A 25,070-nucleotide genomic window follows, 5' to 3' on the forward strand; every position below is an offset into this window, starting at 1 on the left:
ATATGAAAAAAGGAAATACAAGAGCAATGTCAAATGGATGGTAAAGATTTTTAAAAATGCTTCAGGAGTTCAGAGGGGAAAAAAAGTATCTGTTGAAACTAAGAGTTCTTACAATTCTTTCATCAAGGATTATATAGATGAGGAAACATTAGAGAAATGTGAAAGCCCCAACCACACATCAGTAGAGAAACTGCAATTAGAAACTGCCTCTCTGGTAAGAGCTCCCAGAAGATGAGAAATGGGTATTGCATTTCTTTGTGCAGTCCTACTGGGCCTGGCATTGCAGGCTCCACTGGTAGGTGTCTCCTCAATCTGCAGCATATTAAATGAGCACTCTGTTTCCCTGGATTTCACATTGCTCCATGTCACTACCCACACATTTCAGCCAGGAGCAGCTGACCACGATGCCCAGGAAGTACCCTCCCCACCAGGTCATTCTGACAGAGCCACTGTGCCACACACAGGGAGGATGAAAAGCACAGACTCTCCACCTCCTTTCAATTGCTAAGACAGGCAGGTGCTGCCAACCCTGCTGACCCATTCAGAGGCCTGCAGAACACTCCTACAGGCATTGCCTTGTCTCTCATCAAGTTCCAAGATGGACCGAGACAGGAGGCAAGTGTTAATAGCAAGAGCAGATAGTAACCATTACGAAAACCACATTCTCCGCATATCACAGGCCCCAGGAGGGGAAAGGCAAGAGAGGATAAGGTGGGAAATAAAAGAGGGTATCAGGGCTGCCCTCATCCTGCCCAGGATACACTGGCTGTCACAGTCATTATATGTTTTCTGGCAGCACAGTCACGTTGCTATGGAACCAATGCATGTCATTGCCACCTGGCCTCTAGCAAATAAAATCACAGCGCTGGCAAGAGCATTTCCCTGGATTTCCCTTAAAGAGATACCATTGATGGTGAGTGCTGTTTGAGCTTAGAAACAACAGCAGCATTGTTCCCAAGACCCAACCCCATTGCATACTATGAAACTGAGCCCAGGGACTCACGTTTTACAAGGTATATACGCATGTGGGGGCCAGCTTCTGAGCTTCTTTTTAGGAAGAAAAATACTCGTGGCTTCTATCTGTGTTTAGTTTCTTCTCATTTGGTAAATAAAAGCAAACGGCTTCTAATATTTTGGATAATAATTTGATGCCCTCTTGAATGTCAACATCAAAGTGCTCATGACCCCAGAAGGAAACCAAAGTAGCCACAAGTGGTCTACATGGGTTCAGGCAGTCCTTCTTTCATTCCTTCACCATTTCTTGCCTCAGACCCTTCTCTACCAGTTTATTCTTTACCCAAAGAATCCTATGATGTAAGCATGGAAATGGACATTTATTCGCTTTCTCAAGGGCCTTAATTGCCCCCTTCTTTTAGTCTAATTAATCTCTTGACTCTAAAGAGAACTTTACAGTCCCCAGAGAGCAACAGGTGTCAGTGACCCACATTGTACTGTGGTGTGCTCTGAGAATAAACCTTTTGGGCTTTTCTCAGATAAGACAGGAAAATGGAAACCTTCACAGTTCTAATGAATGCTAACTCGTGTAGACCCAGCTCTGTGGACAGGAGCAATCAATATTAGGGTAACTCAGCAGATGATCCCTCACAAATCAGCAATCTATGTTCTACATTCCATTCAGTATGTTGGTAGACACCAATTATGTCTGTATGTACCTAAGGAGATGATCAAGTTCCGCAATAATGACTCTAGTTAGGGAAGAAGACAAAGTGATTAAGTTGACAAGTTGGATAAAATAATAAACACAAGCTCTTAATACTACCCTTTGACCACTCCCTAGGTGAGATGAAATGTTTTGGAAATAAGTGCACTTAGTTCACCAACCTAAATGAACACAATTCGAAGCCAGATTTAACCTAGGATGTCTAAAAACAAACAAACAAACCACACACACAGTCAAGTTTACCTTCTGGGATTCTAACTGAGAATCATATTCTTAACTTCTCTCCATCTTATTGCACAACTGCTCTCTTATGTAAAAACCAACATAACTTTAAAAAAACAAATAAATGGGGCCGGGCGCGGTGGCTCACGCCTGTAATCCCAGCACTTTGGGAGGCCGAGGCGGATCACGAGACCAGAAGATGGAGACCATCCTTGATAACACAGTGAAACCCATCTCTACTAAAAATACAAAAAATTAGCCAGGCATGGTGGCAGGCACCTGTAGTCCCAGCTACTCGGGAGGCTGAGGCAGGAGAATGGCGTGAACCTGGGAGGCGGAGCTTGCAGTGAGCCGAGATCGTGCCACTGCACTCCAGCCTGGGCGACAGAGGGAGATCCGTCTCAAAGTAAATAAATAAACAAATAAAATAAAAGAATAAATGTTTCTCAAAAGTCTCTATGAAGGTCAGATTTGTACTTCAATATAGGAACCCCGTTAGCCATTCTTCTGCAGGTGCAGACAACCGCGAGTCGGGTGTGTGAGTCTGCAGCTGGACCGCACACACCTGCAGGTGTACCGTGACTTCTAGCTGCAAAGCAGATGTACCACCAAGTCTCAGCACATGACAACGTGGCATTGCAGATGCAGTGGTTTGGAAAGGGCGCAGAAGAAAATAAGCTTTCTCAGATGACGTCCATAACAGAAGTGTTCTGGGTGCACTCACTCTGCCAACCCCTTTACTTAGTAGCCAACTAGGATTATGAGAAAGTCAAATAGTCTATCAGCATCAGTCTTGACCCTTGCCTTAGGGGTGATCATTATTAGATTACCAAGACCACATTAAGTTAAACTACCTATAACTCTACAGCCTCAAAAAGAATCTGCAGATTCCAAAACCAGACTTGTGCAGGGCAAACATCATGCAGCTAGGAGCCAAACACACCAGTATCAAAATCCTAGCTCTGCTACTCTCCATGAAGCCTCATAAAGGTGATGTGAGCCTCTGGGCCTCAGATGCCTCATCTGTACATAGGGCCTTTGCCAGACAAGCTCTCAGGTCTCATCTGGTGCTCATATCCTATTATTCTTGGTCATGGAATTCAAGAGACATCACAGTCACTTGAAACTGGATGGTTCCCCCTTGCCTACAGCTGTATCTCTGTGCACCAGTTGCTGAGGGAAAGAAACTTCCTTTCTGCGAGCTGGACAAGGTAATAGCAACGATGATGACCTCGCACGAGGCAAAGCATGTGAACGGCAAAAAGAAATCGCAGAAAAATCTACAAGGGAAACCATCCTCTCCAAAGGACCCAGTGATGAGGAGAGTCGAAGAACAGGAAAAATACCTTGGTTCCAAGCAGGAGAAAACTAGAGAGTGCATGCTGTCACACACTTTTTCCTGGTGCATCATAGTAATTGGATAATATTTTGATGTGGGTAAAAATACATGAAAGATTCAAAGGATCACTCACCCTATGAAAACAGCACGTCGATTTCTTTCTCACGAAGAAAATGGTCTAATTTCTTTGGAAAACTGGAATAGAAAAAAAGATTTTTTAAAAAAATTAATAACTCCATTCTCTAAATCAGTCCAAATGAGCAGGCCTAGAGGTGATAAGAAATTCCAGCCCCTAGCACTTTGGCCTTTATTAGGTGCACAATAAATGTCTGAAGAACAATAGATGCGTGATTATTTGGCTGACTATATGAATTTTAAAAGCAGAGCTTTGAACAATCAATATGTAGAGAACAATCACAGGCATGATTCATTTATCATGAGATGTATGGTCCTTGTGACAAGGAGTCTATATTGTGGTGTCCAAGAAATCAATTTTTTAGGTGCGTTTTTTAAAATGTCATGTCCTCCATGCCCACCATGATGCTTATTGAAGAAGTCTTCTTTTGTATTTTTTTGAAGTAATGTTTCTGTAGAGATGGGGTCTCACTATGTTGCCCAGGCTGGTCTTGAACTCCTGGCCTCAAGCGCTCCTTCCACCTCAGCCTCCCAAAGTGTTGGGATTACAGGTTTGAGCCATCGTACCCAGCCGTGTTTTGTTTTTTTGAGATAGGGTCTTGCTTTGTTACCCGGCTTTGTCATAGATCCATGCCCATTTTATAGCTGGAAACCCTGAGGCCCAGGGGACTGAGCCACTTGCTCACATGCACATGGCTGTGAGTGGCAGAGCTGAGCTCAGACCCTGGGATCCTCCTTCCAAAGTCCCTCTCATGGGGGAATTCAGTGACCGTGGATGGGGATGCCATCGTAGCTCACTGCAGCCTCCAACTCCTAGACTCAAACTCCTGCCTTAGCCCCCAAGTAGCTGGGCTACAGGCATGTGCCACCACACCTGGATTAAAATGTTGTGTTTTTTCTTTATTTGCGGAGATGGAGTTTTGCTACATTGCCAGGCTGTGAAGAAGTCTTAATAAATAACCAAAGTACCCCATTCCTGCACTTTGCTCTTTCCCAAAATGGTATACCCACAGCTTCACTCCCTGCAGTGATCTGTATGTAATTAGGCTCATATGGGAATGTGGACTTGGCAGAGGGGCGCTGGAGGCCACATATCAGGCTGACTGAGTAATCCCGTGAGGAAGCCACGGTGTCTGAGATACTGACGGGCCAAACAAAGTGTGGGAAAGAACAGAGATGATGTGAATGTTGGACAGAGGAAGCCTGAAAGAAAGGGAGATAAGGGAGCGACGGCAACAGACTGTTTAATCTACACCACACAAGGAACTAAGTTCAAGATCCAACTCAACAATAATCTCCAGAGACTATTTTAAAGACGCCTTTGCAGGTTTAAGAGAGGCTGTGAGGAAAAGCTATTCCAGCTCCTGATGTTCTGTGGGCAAGTTTCCCAGGATTCCAGAACCTTTGGGATTCATTCTATGAGCTGTGGAAGGCCACAGCTTTCCCGCCCTTTTCATCAGAGGACGTGGACTGCATGTGGCCACCAGGGCAGGATAGAGCTTTTTCAGGATGGCCCACCAGCCTGCAGGAAGATTCCCAGACTCAGTTCCTCAGAATCTGAAGGGCACTCCTCCAAGTCCCACAGAGCAGCCCACAAGTGTTTAACGTGACACTTACTCTGCAGTCAGACTATCCTAGGCTAGGTGGGGCTGCAAAGACAAAGGTTATGCTCCAATTGAAAAAAACTGCCAGAAAACCATGCAAACATTGAAAAATGGTAGATACTGGCAAAATCTCTGAGTATCTTCTTCGTTTTAAAGCAACACTTTATAATCCACTCACACGCATTGACCTTTTCATCCTAACAACAGACGAGACGTCTACAGTACGAATTCTTGAGACCACGAAAACTGATTTCAAAGTCAGACCTCAGACTGAGCCTCAGCTGAGTCACAGAGGAGCTGTGTGGTTCCAGTTACTTAAACTCTCTGAACCCTTTCCTCATTTGTATAATGGCAATAACAATATCGACTTCATAGAATGTTTCTAGTTTTTAGTGTGGCGCTTGGTACACAGAAGAGACTGAATAAAACAAAAAGGCATTATCACCATTTGGCACACAACATGTTCATGTATCTGTAACAATGGAGGAAAGACACAGGAGAGACTTTGGTGACTTAATAATTTGCCAGAATGTGACTGGGCGTGGTGGCTCACTCCTATAATCCCAGCACTTTGGGAGGCCAAGCCGGGTGGATCACCTGAAGTCAGGAGTTCAAGACCAGCCTGGCCACCATGGTAAAACCCCATCTCTACTAAAAATACAAAATTAGCCGGGCATGGTGGCATGCACCTGTAATCCCAGCTATTTGGGAAGCTGAGGCAGGAAAATTGCTTGAACTCGGGAGGCAGAAGTTGCAGTGAGCCAAGATCATGCCACTGTACTCCAGCCTGGGCAACAAGAGCAAAACAAAAACAACAACAACAACAACAAAAATTACCAGAATGTGAGTACCTGTACTGTATTCCCTTTTTCCTCACCCCTCACAAGTAAATGAGACAAGTTGCCATATGATCCAGAAATCCCACGGCTGGGTATATACTCAAAAGAAAGGAAATCAGTATATTGAGGAAAAATCTGCACTTCCTCTGTTTGTTACAGCACTGTTTACAATAGCTAAGATTTGGAAGCAATCTAAATGTCTACCAACAGATGAATGGATAAAGAAAGTGTAGTATATACACACAATGGAATATTATTCAGCCATAAAAAAGAATGAGATCCAGTCATTTGCAACAACATGGATGGAACGAGAGATCATTATGTTAAGTGAAAAAAGCCAGGCACAGAAAGACAAACTTAGCATGTTCTCACTTATCTGTGGGATTCAAAAATCAAACCTACTGAACTCATGGACACAGAGAGTAGGAGGATGGCTACCAAAGGCTGGGAAGGGTAGTAGGGGGCTGGAGGGGAGGTGGGGATGGTTGATGGGTACAAAAAAGGTAGTTAGAATAAATAAGATCTACTATTTGATAGCACAACAGAGTGACTATAGTCAATAATAACTGTACATTTTAAAATAAAGAGTATAACTGGAGTGTTTGTTGTAATGGATAAATCCTTGAGTGGATGGATACCCCATTCTTCATGATGTGTTTATTTTACATGTCTGTATCAAAACATCTCATGTACCCCATACATATACACACCTATGTACCCACAAAAAATTTAAAAATTAAAAAATAATTACAGGACTATGCAGTCAAAAAAAGTGGATGAGACAAATGAGAACAAAATAAAACTGTTCACTGTATAATAATTAGATAAATAGAAAAACCCAAGTAATACAAATCCACAGAAGTCCCACTAATAATCACTATTAACATTCTGGTTATATGACCCCAGACTCTCTCCTATGCCCAAGTATACAGAGTATATTGTACACATACATATAGAAATAAATCTATATATATATATATACATACAATCTATTTATAATGTACTATGATAGTATTCATAGTATTTTGCTGTCTCTTTTTTTTTTACTTATTAATTATATTGAAAACCTCTTTTAACATCAATAGATGTATCAACATCATAACATTTGAGGACTGAAAGAGTATTACATTGAAGGAATGAACCAATACATATTTATTTATTGAATTTACAGAGTCTACCAAAGTGTCCCAAGTTTATAAGAAGTGACTACATATTGTGGTAGCATGTGGTTCTTTTTCTTCTACATTTTTCAAGATTGAGAAAGGCAGGCTGAATAAATATAAAAAGCCTTAACAGCAAAAAGTTGTTTTGGTTTGAGTGGGTGTAGCATAGAAAAACACAAACTAACACATATACCACAGGGAATAGAATCACACATTAGAATATTCAGTAGGTGGCCGGACGCAGTGGCTCACGCCTGTAATCCCAGCACTTTGGGAGGCCGAGGCGGTTGGATCACCTGAGGTCAGGAGGTCAAGACCAGCCTGGCCAAAATTGTGAAACCCTGTCTCTACTAAAAATACAAAAATTAGCTGGGCTTGGTGGCAGGTGCCTGTAATCCCAGCTACTCGGGAGGCTGAGGCAGGAGGATCACTTGAACCTGGGAGGTGGAAGCTGCAGTGAGTCGAGAATGCACCACTGCACTCCAGCCTGGGCAACAAGAGCAAAACTTCATCTCAAAAAAAAAAAAAAAAGAATATTCAGTGGGTGTTCAACATATCGAAAAAGGACTCAATTTTAAAGACTCGGGATAATGGGTGAATAGGGATGGCTAGATCAAGTATTAAATCGCTAAGTCTGAAGTCAAGCAAATGTCCTTGTTTCAGCCCAATCATGGTAGAGTTACTTAATGATACAGAGGAAAGTTAACTGAAAAAACTGTATGATCTTGAGTGATCCTAGAAATTAAATCACTATTTGAAGGTGAAAACCTAAAAAAAAAAAAAAAAAAATCAGGACTTACCATATTTCTTTAGAAGGTATCAAAAATTAAAATATTCATTCAGTGTTAATATTTCTAATCTAAGTTCCTTCTCAAAGAGAATGGTTGGTTTGGTAAAAATATATGTGATAGGATTTGCTGAAGTCACATGACACATCCTTGCCCTCAATTAAGGGTGCCATACCTCCCCCGGCGACTAGTGACATTCCAGGAAAATCTCACTTTTGAGGGGAGGCTGGGGAAGTGAGCATATCCCCGCAATGGGCAGAGTGTGTGGAAATCGTGTCTCCAGCCATGGAGACACGAATGCAGTTAACCTTTTCTAAGTATCCAACACCGCTCCATGAATCAGGCAGGAGATGGGGCTGGCAGAGAGCAGCAGAGGGAGAAAGAACACATAGCAGCAGCAAAGAAATGCCAAAGGAGATAGATACTGGTTGCAAAATCCCAGCGAGATCAAAGGTGGAGATGCAAAGTAGAGCAACACAGAGTCTGATCTGTGAAACCAAGGTCCATAACCAATGGCAGGTGACAGTCCCTTACAACAAATGCTCCCTAAATGCTTCATCCCTGGTCCAGCCGATGCAATTTTTAAGGGGAGTGGTAATTTGTGGTGGGGGTCATGCTCTTAGAAAAAACATGTCTATTACATTTTGACCATGTGAAATAGAATCAATGTTGGGAACTAAGAACACAGACCTTAAATGTCAGCAGTGGATGGAGTCAGAGAGAGCATTTCTTTGACAATTCACTCTAGGCATTTGCAATATCATGGAATATGAACTGAGCTACTTTTAACAAATCTCTTTTCATGGTACAATTCAGGACCTGGTGAGATGTTTCCAGATCTAACAATGCACTTCTTATAGGGACAGAGTTTTTGCTTTGCCCAACTCTCTCGTGGTCACCGCTTTTCCATGAGTGAGCATTAGATGGTCAGGCTGTGTTGTATGCTATACAATGGCTTTTTTACACCATCAAGACTAAATCTGCTGGGTGCGGTGGTTCATGCCTGTAATCCCAGCACTTTCGGAGGCCAAGGCGGGAAGATCACTTGAGGTCAGGAGTTCAAGACAAGCCTGGGCAACATGGCAAAACCCCGTCTCTACTAAAAATACAAAAATTAGCCAGGTGTCCTGGTGCACGCCTGTAATCCCAGCTACTCGGGAGGCTGAGGCGCAGAATCTCTTGAACCCGGGAGGTGGAGGTTGCAGATAGCTGAGATCACACCACTGCACTCCAACCTGGGCAACAGAGTGAGACTCCCTCTCAAAAAAAAAAAAAAAAAATCTAAATCATACATTGCTTCCAAAGGTAGCTCCATATCCTTTGAAGGTATACATGGGAGGGCCCATAACATATCATGTATTCCAGATCTAGCCATAAAACCATGCGGTTTAGATTCTAACATCCAAATCCAATTGTGTGTCTCTGGTGAACATGACTTGCCCGTAAAACCGTGCTGATACTACATGTTCCACAGTTACGTTATCACTATATTTTCAGACTAACTTTTGGAAATGTTGTCTTGTCGTTGTATTGTATCATCCTGAGTAAGTGTTAAATTCCTTAATATTTGCCACAACCATTTGCTGAGTGGCTAATTTGTATGGACACATTTTTATCTATTATCTTTAATCCTGACAAAATCTCTGTAAAATAGGTTTTATTGGCCTCATTGTACAGATGAGGAAAATAAGGCTCAAGAAAAGTAACCTAACCAAGGTCACCAGTAAGTGACAAAGCTAGGTTTGTCTGGGTTTCACAGTCAAAGAGAAAAGATGAGCTCCCTGGCAACATGCACGAGAGATTAAAGTCTCAATACATAAGCATTCTGACAAACAAAAAATAAGCACTTGCAGCCAGGCACAGTGGCTCACACCTGTAATCTCAGCACTTTGGGAAACCGAGGGAGGTGGATCACCTGAGGTCAGGAGTTCGAGACCAGCCTGGGCAACATGGTGAAACCCCATGTCTACTAAAAATACAAAAATTAGCTGGGCATGGTGGTGTGTGCCTGTAATCCCAGCTACTTGGGAGGCTGAGGCAGGAGAATTGCTCAAACCTGGGAGGTGGAGGTTGCAGTAAGCTGAGACTGTGCCATTGCACTCCAGCCTGGACAACACATCAAGACTCTGTCAAAAAAAAAAAAAAATCTTTGTCAGGGTTTTTTTGTGTGTGTGTGTGTGTGAAGACAGCAAGTGAGGATATGAGAACAAAAGTTACCCATGACATTCAGTGGAAAGTTGTGTATTAGTGCCCAAAGGTGCCAGGCAAGCGTTCTTCAGGCAGCACAGCGGGACCAAAGTGCTGACAGTGGCAACGACACAAAATGTAGCCTTGGCAAGTCAGTCTAACAATTACTTTGCATCATTCTGATTATGAGCCACAAGCACGCAATCAACAGCATAGAGACAGTCTTAAATGATCTCCATCAGCATTTTACTTTAGTTATCAAAGCGTGGCAGATTGAACACCCGCTCATCTGACCTAAGCGCAATGTTAATAACCCAAACACAAAGAATGTGCAGGAATAATAATGGCTCAAGAGCACTGGCCTTGCTGGGGGCCCTTGGTTATAACAGATGTATTTTATTTTATCCAACTTTTTTCATTTATTACCTCAGAGTAGATACATATTATTATGTGTTTCTCGTCGGATAAATTTATCCACAGTCTAACACAATTTAAATTGAGTTAGGACTTAAGTGAGTTTCCAAATTCCCTAAACTTACTATGGCATGATGTACATGTCTCTATGAGGAGCACTTTTCACACTCCATGGTAAATTTTTGTCGTACTCATCTTCTCCACTAAATTGTGACCCAGCTCTGATAGCCTGGATTTTACATCATTTATCTCTGTGTAGCAGACATTCAAAATATGCAGAAATGAATGAATCCTCGGAGAATCATAAATAAAAGGCATGCTTATTGAGTCCGTGAATGTCCCCAAGTTGGAGAAGTCACTAGCATTTCAAAGAGCAACATCTGAATTCCAAAATTTGTCTAAAATTGAAAAGATGATTATAAATCTATACCGTGAAATTTGGTAGATATCTGTTCTTAAGGAATTAAAACATATAAATATAAAAATAAGGAAATACTCCTCTGATATTGGCTGAAGAAAATCATTTACAAAGAGACTCTTACCAAAGCTCTATTTTCAACATTAAAGCTTAAAATGTAAGGGGCAGAGAGTATTTTGAGAATGGTTTTCAAGGAAAGTAATTAAAATCAACATAGGTTGTAGAACCAGATCCAGAAGAGAAATACTGATTGCTATATTTCAGGGGTGAAAAAAGGTCAAATTGTCAAAAAGTAAAGAAAAGGGCCTGAAAGTTTTCAATACTGTATCAATGCCCATCACTTCACTCAAAAAGTTAGTGAAGCAGTACGATTCCATGGAAGGGTTAAGGGTTCATTTTCCTTTTAGATAAATATTGTATCTGGAGCAAAAGGTAACCTCTTAGCAGATTCATCCATTGTCGGAATCTTATTTGGACTGTACAAAACGACTACCCCATCGTTTTACTTAAGAAAACATCTACACTGGAATCTACCGGAGGGTGGAGGTGGAGGGACAAAGAAGATCGGGAAAAATAACTAATGGTTACTAGGCTTAGTACCTGGTGACAAAATAATCTGTAAAACAAACCCCCATGGCACAAGTTTACCTATATAACGAACCTGCACACGTACATCTGAACTTAAAATATAAGTTAAATGAATAAAAAAAAAAACATCCACACATAGAAGTCAATCAGGTTTTATGATTTCCTGGGTGTCTGTGTTCACGGGTGGGTATGAGTGTGTGTGTATGTGTAGCATTTCTTTCCCATTATCTCAATGGTTATTATACATAACTTTTTAAGTCAATGCTTAATACTCTTCAACTGCCAAAACATACCATATAAACTCTTCAAAGACAGTGTCCATACACCTTAACAAGTCCTCTAACAGCTAGCATAAGTTTACTGTATACATGGTCAAGGCATTGAACAGAATTTGTACAAAAAAATCAGCACATCCACAGTATCTCAAAATTCCAAAATTGGCAATCACTGCCTTAGCAAAGCTGCATCTCTGACCTGGAGATAGAGGGGAAGAGAAGCAGGAAACCATCTTTAGGGTGCCAGGCAGCAAGTTGCCTGTAGTCTACATTTCGGGGCAGGTCCCTCTTCCATAACTCCTCTCACCACAGCTAAAGATCAGAGCTACTTCACCAAAGTTTAGTACGAATAGGAAATATCACAGAGGAAAGGCAGAATTCAGATTCTGTGACTTTAAAAAATGCAACCCAGGCAGGATGCAGTGGCTCACACCTGTAATCCTAACACTTTGGGAGGCCGAGGCCAGTGGATCACCTGAGGTCAGAAGTTCAAGACCAGCCTGGCCAACATGGCGAAACCCTGTCTCTACTAAATATACAAAAATGAGCTGGGCGTGGTGGCAGACACCTGTAATCTCAGCTACTCAGGAGGCTGAGGCAGGAGAATTGCTTGAACCTGGGATGTGGAGGTTGCAGTGAGCCGAGATCATGCCATTGCACTCCAGCCTGGGAAACAAGAGCGAAACTGTGTCTCAAAAAAAAAAAAAAAAAAAGTGCTACCCATGTTAGAAATCTTTTGGTCACATCTGGTAACAGCCCCAGTGATGCTAAGGACATGAAAGCCATTGCCCCAATCAAAAAACAAAGGCAAAGAACACAGCTCTGGACACAAAATTGGAATTCAGTAAATACTTAAAAGCAGTAATGTAACAGGGGTCTATCTTATTCAGTAAATACTTAAAACAGTAATATCTACTACATAAGCTTTATTGTTTTCAAAGTGAATAGCTTGCAGTCAACATCACTACATTATATATACGGTTTTAAAAATAGTATTTCTTAAACACCTAGAACAGCCAAAGGTTGGCAAACTTTTTCTATAAAGGACCAGGGAGCAAATGCTTTAGGCTGTGTGGGCCAGACATCTCCATTGCAACTACTCAATCTGTCATTGTCGTGCAAAAGCAACAATTGAAGATACTCATACAAACAGGCATGTAGGTGTTCCAATAAAACTTAATTTACAGAAACAGGCTGGGGTGATATTTGGCCCATGGTCCAGTTTGTCAATACCTGGTCTAGAATATTATTACACTGAAAAATTATAAGATGGACTCTCAACTTCCTTCCTTTCCTCTAAAGAGATTATTTCTCTTAGTGAAAAGTTAGATGACAATGTCATACAGTAGCCAAAAGCAGTCAGTGGTATATTCTGCAGCATCCACCACTGAACCTCGTCCACGATAAGCAGATATGGGCAAATCTGAGAATTCCAGGTGGAGTTTTCCAGTGGTAAGTCTCTACATATTCATTTCTGCATTACATATGTGCAAAGGGAACAGGCTGCCCCATGGAACCCCAGATAAATGCTAAATAGCCTCTTGAAGTAGTGTACTATCTAGGCATGCAAGAAGACTCTTGAGCAACAACAAAAAACAAATACCTTGATTAAAAAATGGGCAAAGGACTTGAATTGACATTTCTTCAAAGAAAATATGCAAATGACCATTAAGCACATGAAAAGACACTCAACATCACTAATCATTAGGAAAATGCAAATCAAAACCCCAATGACATACCATTTCACTCACATTAAGATGGCTCTGATTAACAACAACAAAAAAAACCCCAAAACAAGAAAATAACAAATGTTGGCAAGGATGTGGACAAATTGGAACTCTGTGTACATTGCTGAGAGAAATGCAAAATGGTACAGCTGCTGTGAAAAATACCATGATGGTTCCTCAAAAAATTTAAAAAATACTACATGATTCACCAATTCCACTTCTAGGTATACACCCAAAAAAACTGAAAGGAGGCACTCGAACAGATATTTGTATACCAGTGTTTATAGCCACATAATTCACAATAACCTAAAGTGGAAGCAACCTAAGTGTCCATCAATGGATGAATAGATACAAAATGTGATATATATGTGCAATATTATTCAGCCCTAAAGAGGAAGGAGATTCTGACACATGCTACAACAGGGATATGCAGTTTTGCTTTGGGAAGATGAAAAAGTTCTGAAGATGGATGGTGGTGATGACTGCAATATAATGTGAATGTACTTAATGCCACTGAACTGTACACTTAAAAATGGGGAAAATGATGAATTTTATCACAATAGAAAGAAGAAGAAGAAGAAGACCCCTGTGATCACTTGACCTTATAAGGGAGCTTTTCAGGTGATCTGTTTGGATCAAGATATCCCAAGAAGTTTCCAATGAGAGTTGAAACTTGAGAGGGTTGGTTTATGGGAGACAGCTGATGAACTGTGACCTCGTTTGAGTGTTCCAGGAAATCGGCTTCCACATCTAGGAATCACTTGGAATAAAAAAGAAGGTGAGAGCTGCTTTGATTCAGAGTGAGCTCTCACATGAGATCTGTAATATGGCCAGAATGCTTGCAATATCCTTTTCTGAGTTTTACAACCTCAGACACCCGATTTGGCAGTGGATCAGGAGTAAAGTCACTAATAGGAACAAAAGCTAGGAAAATTTACCATACCTGATGGAGGGACATAGGAAAGGGCAAAGAGGTAAAAGAAATCCCTGTAATTAAGGCAAAGCCAACCTATCTTTCAGGATCACAGTGAAAACTCACAATCTCCAGTTATGAGTAAGAGAAGTCTTCTTCTTTCCCTAACCATTCTCCTTCGTCACGCATATAACTGCTTTTAGGTGACTCGTGTGAAATGTAAGCTGCTCTGAGTCTAATTCGGCATAACACTTAACACCATATACCATGCACAAGAGGTGACTTCATGGAAACTGTCCCTATTTGCATAGCACTATTCCCTGGATTACTCAGGTATCATCCCTGCAAAAGTCAAACTGATACAGGGTTGCATTACCTACTACAAGCAGAATAACGTTGAGTCATGGTTTCTCAGCTGAAAGAAAATGATATCGTTTTTTCCTATATTCTTGGTAAGAATCAGAAGATACCTCCAAGCCAGCCCAACCATAAATCCTATGACCACATATATATGACACTGATGACTACCTTCAGGTGACAACAGGTTTCCCCATGCTGCCAAAATAAAGTAGAAGGCTGGGTAATGGTTTAGTACATTTGAATCACGCACTTTTCCAACTCAGTTATTGAGAATGGCCATTAGAGGGTCCCAAATAACCCAGTTAACCAAAAAATTTTCTGACCGTTAAGAGTTTTAACCAATATGCAGTAAAATGCAGTTTTCAATCAGGGGCACACATCTCTACTGTAACCATTTTTTGACAGTTTTGTTAGAGAATTCAAAGCACCAAATAAAAATTGTGTACCTGAAAAAGACTACTAGAAGGAAAAAAAATAAATTCAGGGTAAGGGTACATACTAGATATTTAGACAGCTGAAGCCAGTGGTGTGTGCAGAAATGTTTAATAAAAGTGGGAGGGGAGAGAGGACCCCTAATTTGTAGCATTTGCAGACTTCTGTAGTGTAAACACTCCCACCATGGCCAATTTCAAGGTAATAACATGATGTCAACATGCCCCCCAAATTTCTGAACATTTAACACTTGGCTCATAAAAGTGCAAGCTGGCCCCACTACACCACTGGTCCATTTCCTCATCCCACCAAGATCAGTAAACCCTACTTCCTACCTAAAATAAACCCAAGAAGCAAAGTCCTTCATTATTTTCGGCTTTCTTCTTATCCATAGATATTTAAGAGACTATCTGTTCCCACTTCCATGTCTTTGCTTCTAGCCTCCTCATCTGGAATAAACCTTCCTAAGTCTGCTCTTGTATAAACAGCTTTCTTTGAATGCTCTTAGGCTAGGTCGCACCAGCCCTTCTGTATTCTGATTTTCTACAGCACTTCTCTGTTACTGTCCTGTCATTTGATTCTAGAGGGCAGGGGTCTGTGAGGGCAGGGCATCTGCCCATAGGAATAAGCACAGCACCAAATCTGACTTGGATTGAGCTGAATAAATGAAATCTGTTGAGTTGACTGGCTGGGCTGCCTTCTGTCTAGTCTGCCACAGTGAGCTAGGCTCCTCCTGCAGTGAACTAGGATCAGTGAGGGACTAAAGTGAATCTGTAGCATGAAGATTTCACAGGGCACTCACTACTGCACACACCAAACTCCCACAAAAGGAAGAGGGGGAGCTAATATGTGTTGGGCATAAAATTTCTGCAAGCCCCAGCACCCAGAACTTAGTTCCTAACACCATTCTCCAATAAAACAAACCAGGGGTCTTTGGAGAAATGGCTGATTCTAGTACTGCGACAGGGAATATCCAAGATGAGCATGGAGCATCTTGTAGTATCAGAAAGTGGGAAAATGCTAAATAGATAAATCAATACCCCACAGTGATGGGGGCATATAAAAGGGGGACAAGAGACAATATTCCTAATATTTCTCAAAGAGCTGCCAATGGCCAGAACTAAAACAACCAGAGCAACAAAATAAACAACATAGTACTGGATTAGAACCTAAAGAATAAAATAAACACCCATGAGTTCATATTGATATAAATAAATTTTAAAAGAGGAAGAAAACACGCATCTCTTGAGCAAAGGAGTTCTAAATAATTCATGCAGATGTTCTGCCCTTGTAAAGGTAGAGCGTAACTGCCCACCCCTTAAGTGTGGGCTGTGCACAGTGACTTCCTTCCAATGAGTAGTACAGTATGGAAAAGGGTGTGTGTGAGTGTGTCTGTGTACAAAGAGTAACTTTAAAGTTGACAAACCCTGACACAACCTCGGCTCAGGTCATCAAGATCAACAGCCCATGATAGGTCACATATGATGTGATGAAAGTGACAATCTGCCAATTTTAAGGAGTACAGACTAATCATTTTGTGGACTGTCCCTCAATTTGGGTTTTTCTAGCCAGGCATGGTTGGCTCACGCCTGTAATCCCAGCACTTTGTGGGGCCAAAGAGGGTGGATCACTTGAGCCCAGAAGTTTGACACCAGCCTGGCAAAACCCTGACTCTACCAAAAAAAAACCAAAAACCAAAAACCAAATTAGCTGGATGTGGTAGCCTATGCCTGTAGTCCCAGCTACTCAGGGGGCTAAGATGGGAGGATTGCTTAAGCCCCGAAGGTCCAGTCTGCAGTGAGCTGAGATCGTACCACTGCACTCCAACCTGGGCGACAGAGTGAGACCCTGTCTCAATAATAATAATAATAGTAATAATAAAATAAAATAAAATTTACCTAAAAGCAAGAACTAAAGCCAATATTTTATTTTGATTGAGTAATGATACACAATAACTAGTCTTGAAGGGCATCAACTAAAACACGATGGACTGCAGGATGGACAGATGGCTTGATACCTGACAAAGCAAATATAGCAAAATATTACTTGCAAAATCTAGGTGGCAAGTTTATGGGTGTTCACTGTACAATTCTTACAATTTACTTGTATGTTTGCAATTTTTCCTAATAAAATGTTGGGGGAAAAGTCTCTCGTGAACAACTCTGCCCAGTCATAGAAGAGTTTCCCAGGAAAGATTTATTTAGCCCAAATATGCATGTACCTGATTTTTGGGGGACATCTCATTTAACAAAAATTAGGCTTCTGATTTCTCCTTTTAACCTCTTTTACAGAAAACTGCCCCCCTTAGCAGTGAAAGGCAGCACTTTTGCCAATGTGCTATTGCAATGTGCTACTGCAATGTGCAATGCAATTAGGCTATTAAATAATAGACAAAAAGCCAATGTTTATTAATTAGCAAAAAGCCATATAGGATATGAGCTCTAGACTCTGCAGAGCTTTATATTCCACATGGACCCTCCAATCATTTTTGTGGCTTGGATGGATTTCAGCACTGGTACTTATCATGGTCAAAGATACATCATTATTGCTCTAGTCAATACACATTTTCATTAAATAGCACATTTATAACACATGTATTTATTTTACAATTTCCATAAACTTCGTTATTTACTCATTCTACCTTCAACTCTTACTTGGCCTTAGGAAATGTAAAATCTTTTTTTTTTTTTTTTGATAAGAGGTTTTTCTTGAAATAGGAGTTAATTAAAAGATTTAAGGAAAACGTACCTCTTGTGATTCAAACATGAGATTGTTATTATCTTTTATAAAAGGTAAAATCTATTTCAGAGCATTTTAAGTGTGCATCAACCGTCCCTGAATTCCGATGCTTGACAAATTCATTAGCAATAACAAATGTTAAACCTGTCTAGAGTATTTCCTTGCTATTCTACGCAGCAAATCAATGGCCTCGCCAACCGCCACAGGATAAAAGTGTGTGTATTCTGCCAACGTGATGCCACCGACAGGGAGAGCCAACTCTGCTCACCCTCCGAGAAGGACTCTAGTGCATAAGTGGCTGCCTATGTATTGGGATGTTCTGGCCGGGCGCGGTGGCTCACGCATGTAATCCCAGCACTTTGGGAGGCTGGGGCAGATGGATCACCTGAGGTCAAGAGTTCAAGATGGGCCTGGTCAGCACAGTGAAACACTGTCTCTACTAAAAAGACGCAAAATTAGCTGGACGTGGTGGCAGGTGCCTGTAATCCCTGCTAGTCGGCAGGCTGGGGCGGGAGAATCACTTGAACCCAGGAGGTAGAGGTTGCAGTGAGCCGAGATTGCGCCACTGCACTCCAGTCTGGGCAACAAGAGTGAAACTCTGTCTCAGAAAAAAGAAAAAAAGGAAAAAAAAGAGAAATGATGTTCTAACTGAAATACAACCATGATACAGGCAAAAACAGACTTTGATTTGGAAGCTAAAAAAGGTGTCTTGGCCAGGTGCGGTGGCTCACACCTGTAATACCAGCACTTTGGGAGGCCAAGGTGGGCGGATCACCTGAGGTCAGGAGTTTGAGACCAGCCTGGCCATCATGGTGATACCCCATCTCTACCAAAAATACAAAAATTAGCCAGGCATGGCGGCAGGCGCCTATAATCTCAGCTACTTGGGAGGTCAAAGCAGGAGAATCACTTAAACCCAGGTCAGCTTGCTGGCAACTTCCCAGATTAGTGCACTTGATGAAACCTCTTGTAATAATTAAATTCCTTCCACCGGCACAAGAAATATGTCCACTGAAAATAGGAATTTCCTTTCTCTCTTTGCCCTCAAAACCTTCACCACTCAGGACAGTGAGAGGCTATAAGTGTTAAGGGCACCGGGGCAGAGCCAATATCTGGGTTTAAATGACCTTGGGCAAATCACTTAACCTCACTGTTCTCAGATATAAAAGTTACATAATAAAAGTTGTGAGGATTAAAGGGTTAATATAGCACAAAGCACTTAGAGCAGTATTATATGTGTTTGCTTTTATTGACCAACATACAAAGAGCTGACTGTTTTTCAATGATTCCAAAATAATTATTCTTTTTATTTTTTTAATCTTTTTTTTGTTTTTAATTATACTTTAAGTTTTAGGGTACATGTGCACAACGTGCAGGTTTGTTACATATGTATAGATGTGCCAGGTTGGCGTGCTGCACCCATTAAGTGGTCATTTAACGTTAGGTATATCTCCTAATGCTATCCTTCCCCCTTCCCCTCACCCTACAACAGGCCCCGGTGTGTGATGTTCCCCTTCCTGTGTCCATGTGTTCTCATTGTTCAATTCCCACCTATGAGTGAGAACATGGGGTGTTTGGTTTTTTGTCCTTGCGATTGAGACAGAGTCTCGCTCTGTCACCCAGGATGGAGTGCAATGGCACTATCTCGGCTCACTGCAACCTATGCCTCCCAGGTTCAAGCAATCCTCTCGCCTCAGCCTCCCAAGTAGCTGGGACTACAGGCATGAGCCACCACACCTGGCTAATTCTTGTTTTTTCAGTAGAGACAGGGTTTCACCATGTTGTCCAGGATGGTCTCGAACTCCTGACCTCAGGTGATCCACCTGCCTCGGCCTCCCAAAGTGCTGGGATTACAGGCATGAGTCACCGCGCCCAGCCCAAAATAACTATTCTAACCTATCCTCTCCTCACTACTTACCCCCACTATCCTTCACCTGCCAACCCACTCTAAGTCTGTTCATTTAGACTTCTACCCATTCCCATGCAGAAAGGACCAGTTCAGCAACAGCAGGGATGCTGGCAGGTACGTTTTAGAAACTCTTAATCACAGGGCTAATGTGTTGATCCAGCTTAAATGTATAGCTAATGATTCATTCCACTTTTCATTTTATAACAAGGGTTTTTTTGCATGCAGATTTTATCATGATGCTTACTTTCTCTCTTCTCTTGTATCAAGCATCTTTTCATCTTCAGTTCTGTCCCACCCCACTGTTGAATTTTTTTAAAAAGAAAAAAGAAACCCAGCCAACTAGCTCAGAGGCCTATGTATTTTGCTCTGAACTTCACACTGACGATATTATACACAGTCATGGCAGTGACTGTATTATACACGGTCATGGAAGTTATGGAGAATTGGAATCTAATGAAAAGAGATAAGAGAGGAGCAGAGAGATAAAGGAACCCTTGAAAATCAGCCCCAATGTCTCACCCAGATATGGGTGGCCTCAGAGCTTATTGATATAGACTGTGTCTCTCACCAAAGGGCATGCAATTTGCTTGCCATCATTTCTTTAAAACTATTAGTCACTCTCACACCGATTTACCTTTAAACAAGGACATTCTATAACCAAGGATCCACCTCTGTGGCTTAGTCATCGGATCAGCCTCAAGGTCACCAACTAGAGTAACCTGATGACAATTACCTCATTCACCCACTATAGAACAGTTCTATCACTGATCAATACAGGACGCCTCTGCACAACATCAACAAAGCCTTCTCAAGGGGGCACCCTGCATGCATCAGAAACAAATTACACCCTTAGAGGCAGATGACACACCGAAGGCAGAAAGATCCTCTCTGCAAAGCAAAGCCTTTGTTTAAGTCTGAGAGGAGTGCCAATCCAACCTCAAAAAAAGGAGAAAAGGAGAAGAAAGAGGATCCATGCCACAGAAACAGAGTACTGTTCGGAACTCTTTTCTTGACATGATGTTTCCCTTGCCTTTCCGCTCGAACACGGGATGCATCTTCTGGGGAAGAGAAAACTGGAAGTGCAATGACAGGGGAATGCAATGCTGAGAATCAAGAAACAGAATTTCACAATGCATTGGTGAAATCACCAATAATAAACATTATAGAGTGCTTACTCTGTGTCAGTCTCTTAATTATTATTATAATTATTTTTGGAGACGGAATCTTGTTCTGTCACCAGGCTGGAGTGCAATAGCATGATCTCGGCTCAATGCAACCTCCGCCTCCTGGGTTCAAGTGATTCCCCTGCCTCAGCCTCCCAAGTAGCTGGGACTACAGGCGTGCGCCACCACGCCCGGCTAATTTTTTATATTTTTAGTAGAGACGGGTTTCACCATGTTGGCCAGGATGGTCTCGAACTCCTGACCTCAGGTGATCCACCCACCTCAGCCTCCCAGAGTGCTGGGATTACAGGCATGAGCCACTGCGCCCAGAACTGATTCAGCTCTCCCAACAGCCCAGTGAGATGAGTTCTATTATTATTCCCATTGTACAGATTGGAGTACTGAGGCACAAGAGGGTAGGTAAAGTGCCTGAAGTCACACTGATAAATGGCTGCAGTTGGGATTCAAACCCAAGGAGTTAGGCTCTAGAGTCACTATATTAAACTGCCTGGTTAAGAACAGCAATATTACATAATGTTAGGTTTGTGTTGTGTTTTACAGTTTACAAAATATTTGCACATGCTTTTTCCCTCTGCTTGGAATGGCTGTCTCATGTATTTACTTATGAGTTCCTCTCCCAACAGAGCCTTCTACTGAAAGGTGTTCAATACCGTGTTCATAGAGTGAAGGTATGAATAACTGACTCTAATTAATCCTTAAATTGCTGTGGGAGACAGGCTGAGAATATATGACTAAACTTGTTTTCAAATATGGAAAATGAGGTTTGGGAAAATCAAATGACTTGTCTAAGGTCATATTGCTTTGAATATGAGCTCATCGTAACTAAACCAGTGGTTTAAAAAAAATTTTTTTAACCACAGGACCTTTCTAAGAAAACTATTTTACATAGCCTCAGAATATCACAGAGCTGAAGGAGAAGCTGCCCCGCTGCCCCGGTCAATAGAGGCTGAGGGCAGCCCACAGCCTCAAAGTTTATGGGGAGCCTCTGGGGCTTTGCAGAATGCAGGCTGGGGACTCACTACTGCACCACGCAACACTACTAGGACACCTGACCCAGCCCTGAAACTCTGAGAGAGGGTGACCAACCACACCTTCAAGTCTCACCCATTTACGGATTCTGACCCATGGGGGAAGGCAGAGGATTAAGATTCGTTCTCCTTCCACCCCAGCAGAGGGACCTGTTCTTAGCTTCCCAGCTTGAGCGTCTCTTTCTGTTTCTTTCTTTGGAGCTCTTCTGTATTTGTTCCTTTTTCAGTCCCGAGGGCTGATCACTGGAAACAGGGCAACCTCTGGTGACCTGGTTTTTCATCACCAGCCAGGGCAGAAGAAGTCAAAGTGTGCTCAAGGGCTTTGCACGCTGCTCCCTAGAACTGGACGCCTTTGAGCAAATCTGGGATTCTTCCAGGCGGCAGACTTCATTCCACAGTGGTGGAAAAGCTGGCCAGGGAGAGAGAGCAATTTTGCAAGGCACAGTGCCGCACTTGGACCTGTATCCTGACACCGCCAAATCAGAGGAGGCAGAAAGCCCTGAGTGTTACAGAACATCTGAGCTAGAGGGGGCCTCTAAGAGCTTTCAGTCCAGTCTCCTCATTTAATGAACACGGAAATTGTATCCCGCTAACGTAAAGTGACTTGGTCAAAGCTACGCAGTGGCACGACTAAAACTGAGGATTTCTGACATCTTGCCCCTGAGCACCCAAAACTCTAAGGACAGAAAGTACAATGTGAACTACGGAAGTAACCAAAGGACTTTCTGGTGATGTCAAATGATGCAAGACAGCAAAATGCTCAAGTTGGGAATAAATTGATAGGTGTATCTATTAAAACCATCTCTTAAGGCCTTCTGGGGGAAAACGCCACCACCAAGAATTACTTGAAGGCTTGTCAAGTGCTTTAAGGCGCTATAAGGCAAGATGCAACACTGAGAGACATTAAAAAAGATAACCTTTTCCCCACTGCCTGAGTTGCTCTTGAGTGCCTAGTGGGTGAACAGAGGAGGGAGAAGCGCCCAGGCTTCCGATGGGTTCTCTGCACAGCCACACGGTCATTAGCATCCACAATCTGCATTCACTCCAGATGAGATTTCATCACCGCATCCTATTTATTCATTCCTTAATATAAATCTAAATTGCGCTCTTCAAATAGCAGAGAGCACTATGCTTCAGTAAGGGGAAAGAGAAACGATCACATTAAGAGACGTGCTGCTGCATTTTCATCTTCTCCCTCCTATGTTACTTTGGTCTTGACAGCCTTAATTCACACAGTGCTCCCGGAGCCCTTCCCTGGCTCGTCCCAAGGATCAGCAAACACACGGCTATCTTAGTTTTTCACACTGGGGCTCTCTCTAGAGGGAAAGTATGTAGCTTTCCACATTCCCAACTACTTGGGAGTCCAAGGTGTTTGCAGCAGCCAAATACAACTAACGAGTAGGAAAAAGACACTAAGAAATGCCACAATTGTGTCTGACACATTCAAAAGACAGTTGTTCCCCCATCCATGAAGGATCTGTTCCAAGACCCCAGTGGATGCCTAAAACCATGAATAGTACCTTTATCTATATCTACTATGTTTTTTCCTATACATATACACCCATGATAGACTTATAAATAAGTCACAGTAAGAGATTAACAACAAAAACTAATAATAAAATAGAACAACCATAACATTATACTGTACTAAAAGTTATGTGAATGTGGTGTCTCTCTCTCTCTCTCAAAATATCTTATTGCATGGCACTCACCTGTTTTTGTACCACGCTTGACTGTGGGTAATTGAAACAGCAGAAAATGACACCGAAGATGGGGGGTGGGGGGAACTACTGTATCAACCTGGATAAGTTCACAGGGAACTGAACACATTCTTTCCAGAAGGTGATGCATAAAATCACAGCATGTCCACAAATGGCCTTTGGGAATGATGGGACATTTGAGTTTACAAAATGAGAGACAAGCAAAGCCCAGGGAGCTGAGCTCTGGCCTGGGTCCCGCTCATTCCTTCCCACCGTCCCGCGCCACCACCACCTCTCATTCTGTGCGGGAGGGGGCATGTGGCCCTAGCACCACCACTTTCCTTATAAAAAGTAATTTATGGTTCCCTTTCCCATGACAGGAAAACTGATAGAAGTTTACAGGCAAAAGTATTATTTCTAATTCTTTTCATTTGGGGATAAGACAAGTCTTTTCCCCCTCTGTGTGTATTTTTAAAACAGTAAAAATTTTAAATGAACATGCTTTATCGGCTTGCACATACGCTAAAGGCAGGGCACATAAGACTCTTACAGGAAAGTATGCCAAGAGAAAAAGAATGATCAATTACATGTGAATTGAACTCCTAAATATGCCTTAAACCAGGGCATACGTGACAAATTTTATTCAGTAATTCTGTTTGCATGTGTTCTAACCACTACCATTTCAGCTATTTTCCTAAAAAAAAAAAAAAAAGAGAGAGAGAGAGAGTTTAAGCATGCCTAGGGCTCAGAGGAATTTAGATGTTTTCAAGCATTACTACTTGATGCTTTTAGAGCTTCATGCTTGAGTTAAAGACGAGCACTTAAAAATTAACTCTAACCTCTGGGTTTAGGGCTAGAAGCCAATGACTTCCCATAGGGTCACTAAAGATGCTATTTGTTGGCTAGATTTGTCCTGGGAGTACTCAAGGGTCTCGCAACAAAAGTAACAGGGTGTCACTTCGAACCTAAAGACTCAATTGCAGCATGGGAAAACATAACAAAATATAATAATGTTATCAAGAATCCTTTTTTACTATCAAGTCTGAAGTACTGGAGATGATGAGAGGAACATCAGGGTATTGGACCATGAAGAGAAAATTCCAGTCCTGGGTGTGCCATCCTGAGCAAGTCATAGCTCTCCTCTGCACCTCAGTTTCCTAATCAGTAAAACAAGGGAGTTGGTGAATTTCTCAAGTCCCTCGCATGCTCCAGGTCTCCGATTCCACGCTCCTCGTCTTTCTCTTTGCCAGCAGGGACTGAGTGTGTGAGGAAGGTTGTGCCTTTGACCTCAGAGGAATGTGACAACGGCCTTCCTTGCATTGTTCCCACAGTAACCAGAGCCAGCTGTCCAGGCCGGCTGGCCAAGTTGTGGTGCAGGATCACACACAAGTTGGGGCTCTGCTTGGGGGACTCCGCCTCGAGGCC

Source organism: Pan paniscus, chromosome 5 (genome assembly GCF_029289425.2).
Source record: "Pan paniscus chromosome 5, NHGRI_mPanPan1-v2.0_pri, whole genome shotgun sequence".
In the NCBI taxonomy this organism is placed as follows: domain Eukaryota; kingdom Metazoa; phylum Chordata; class Mammalia; order Primates; family Hominidae; genus Pan; species Pan paniscus.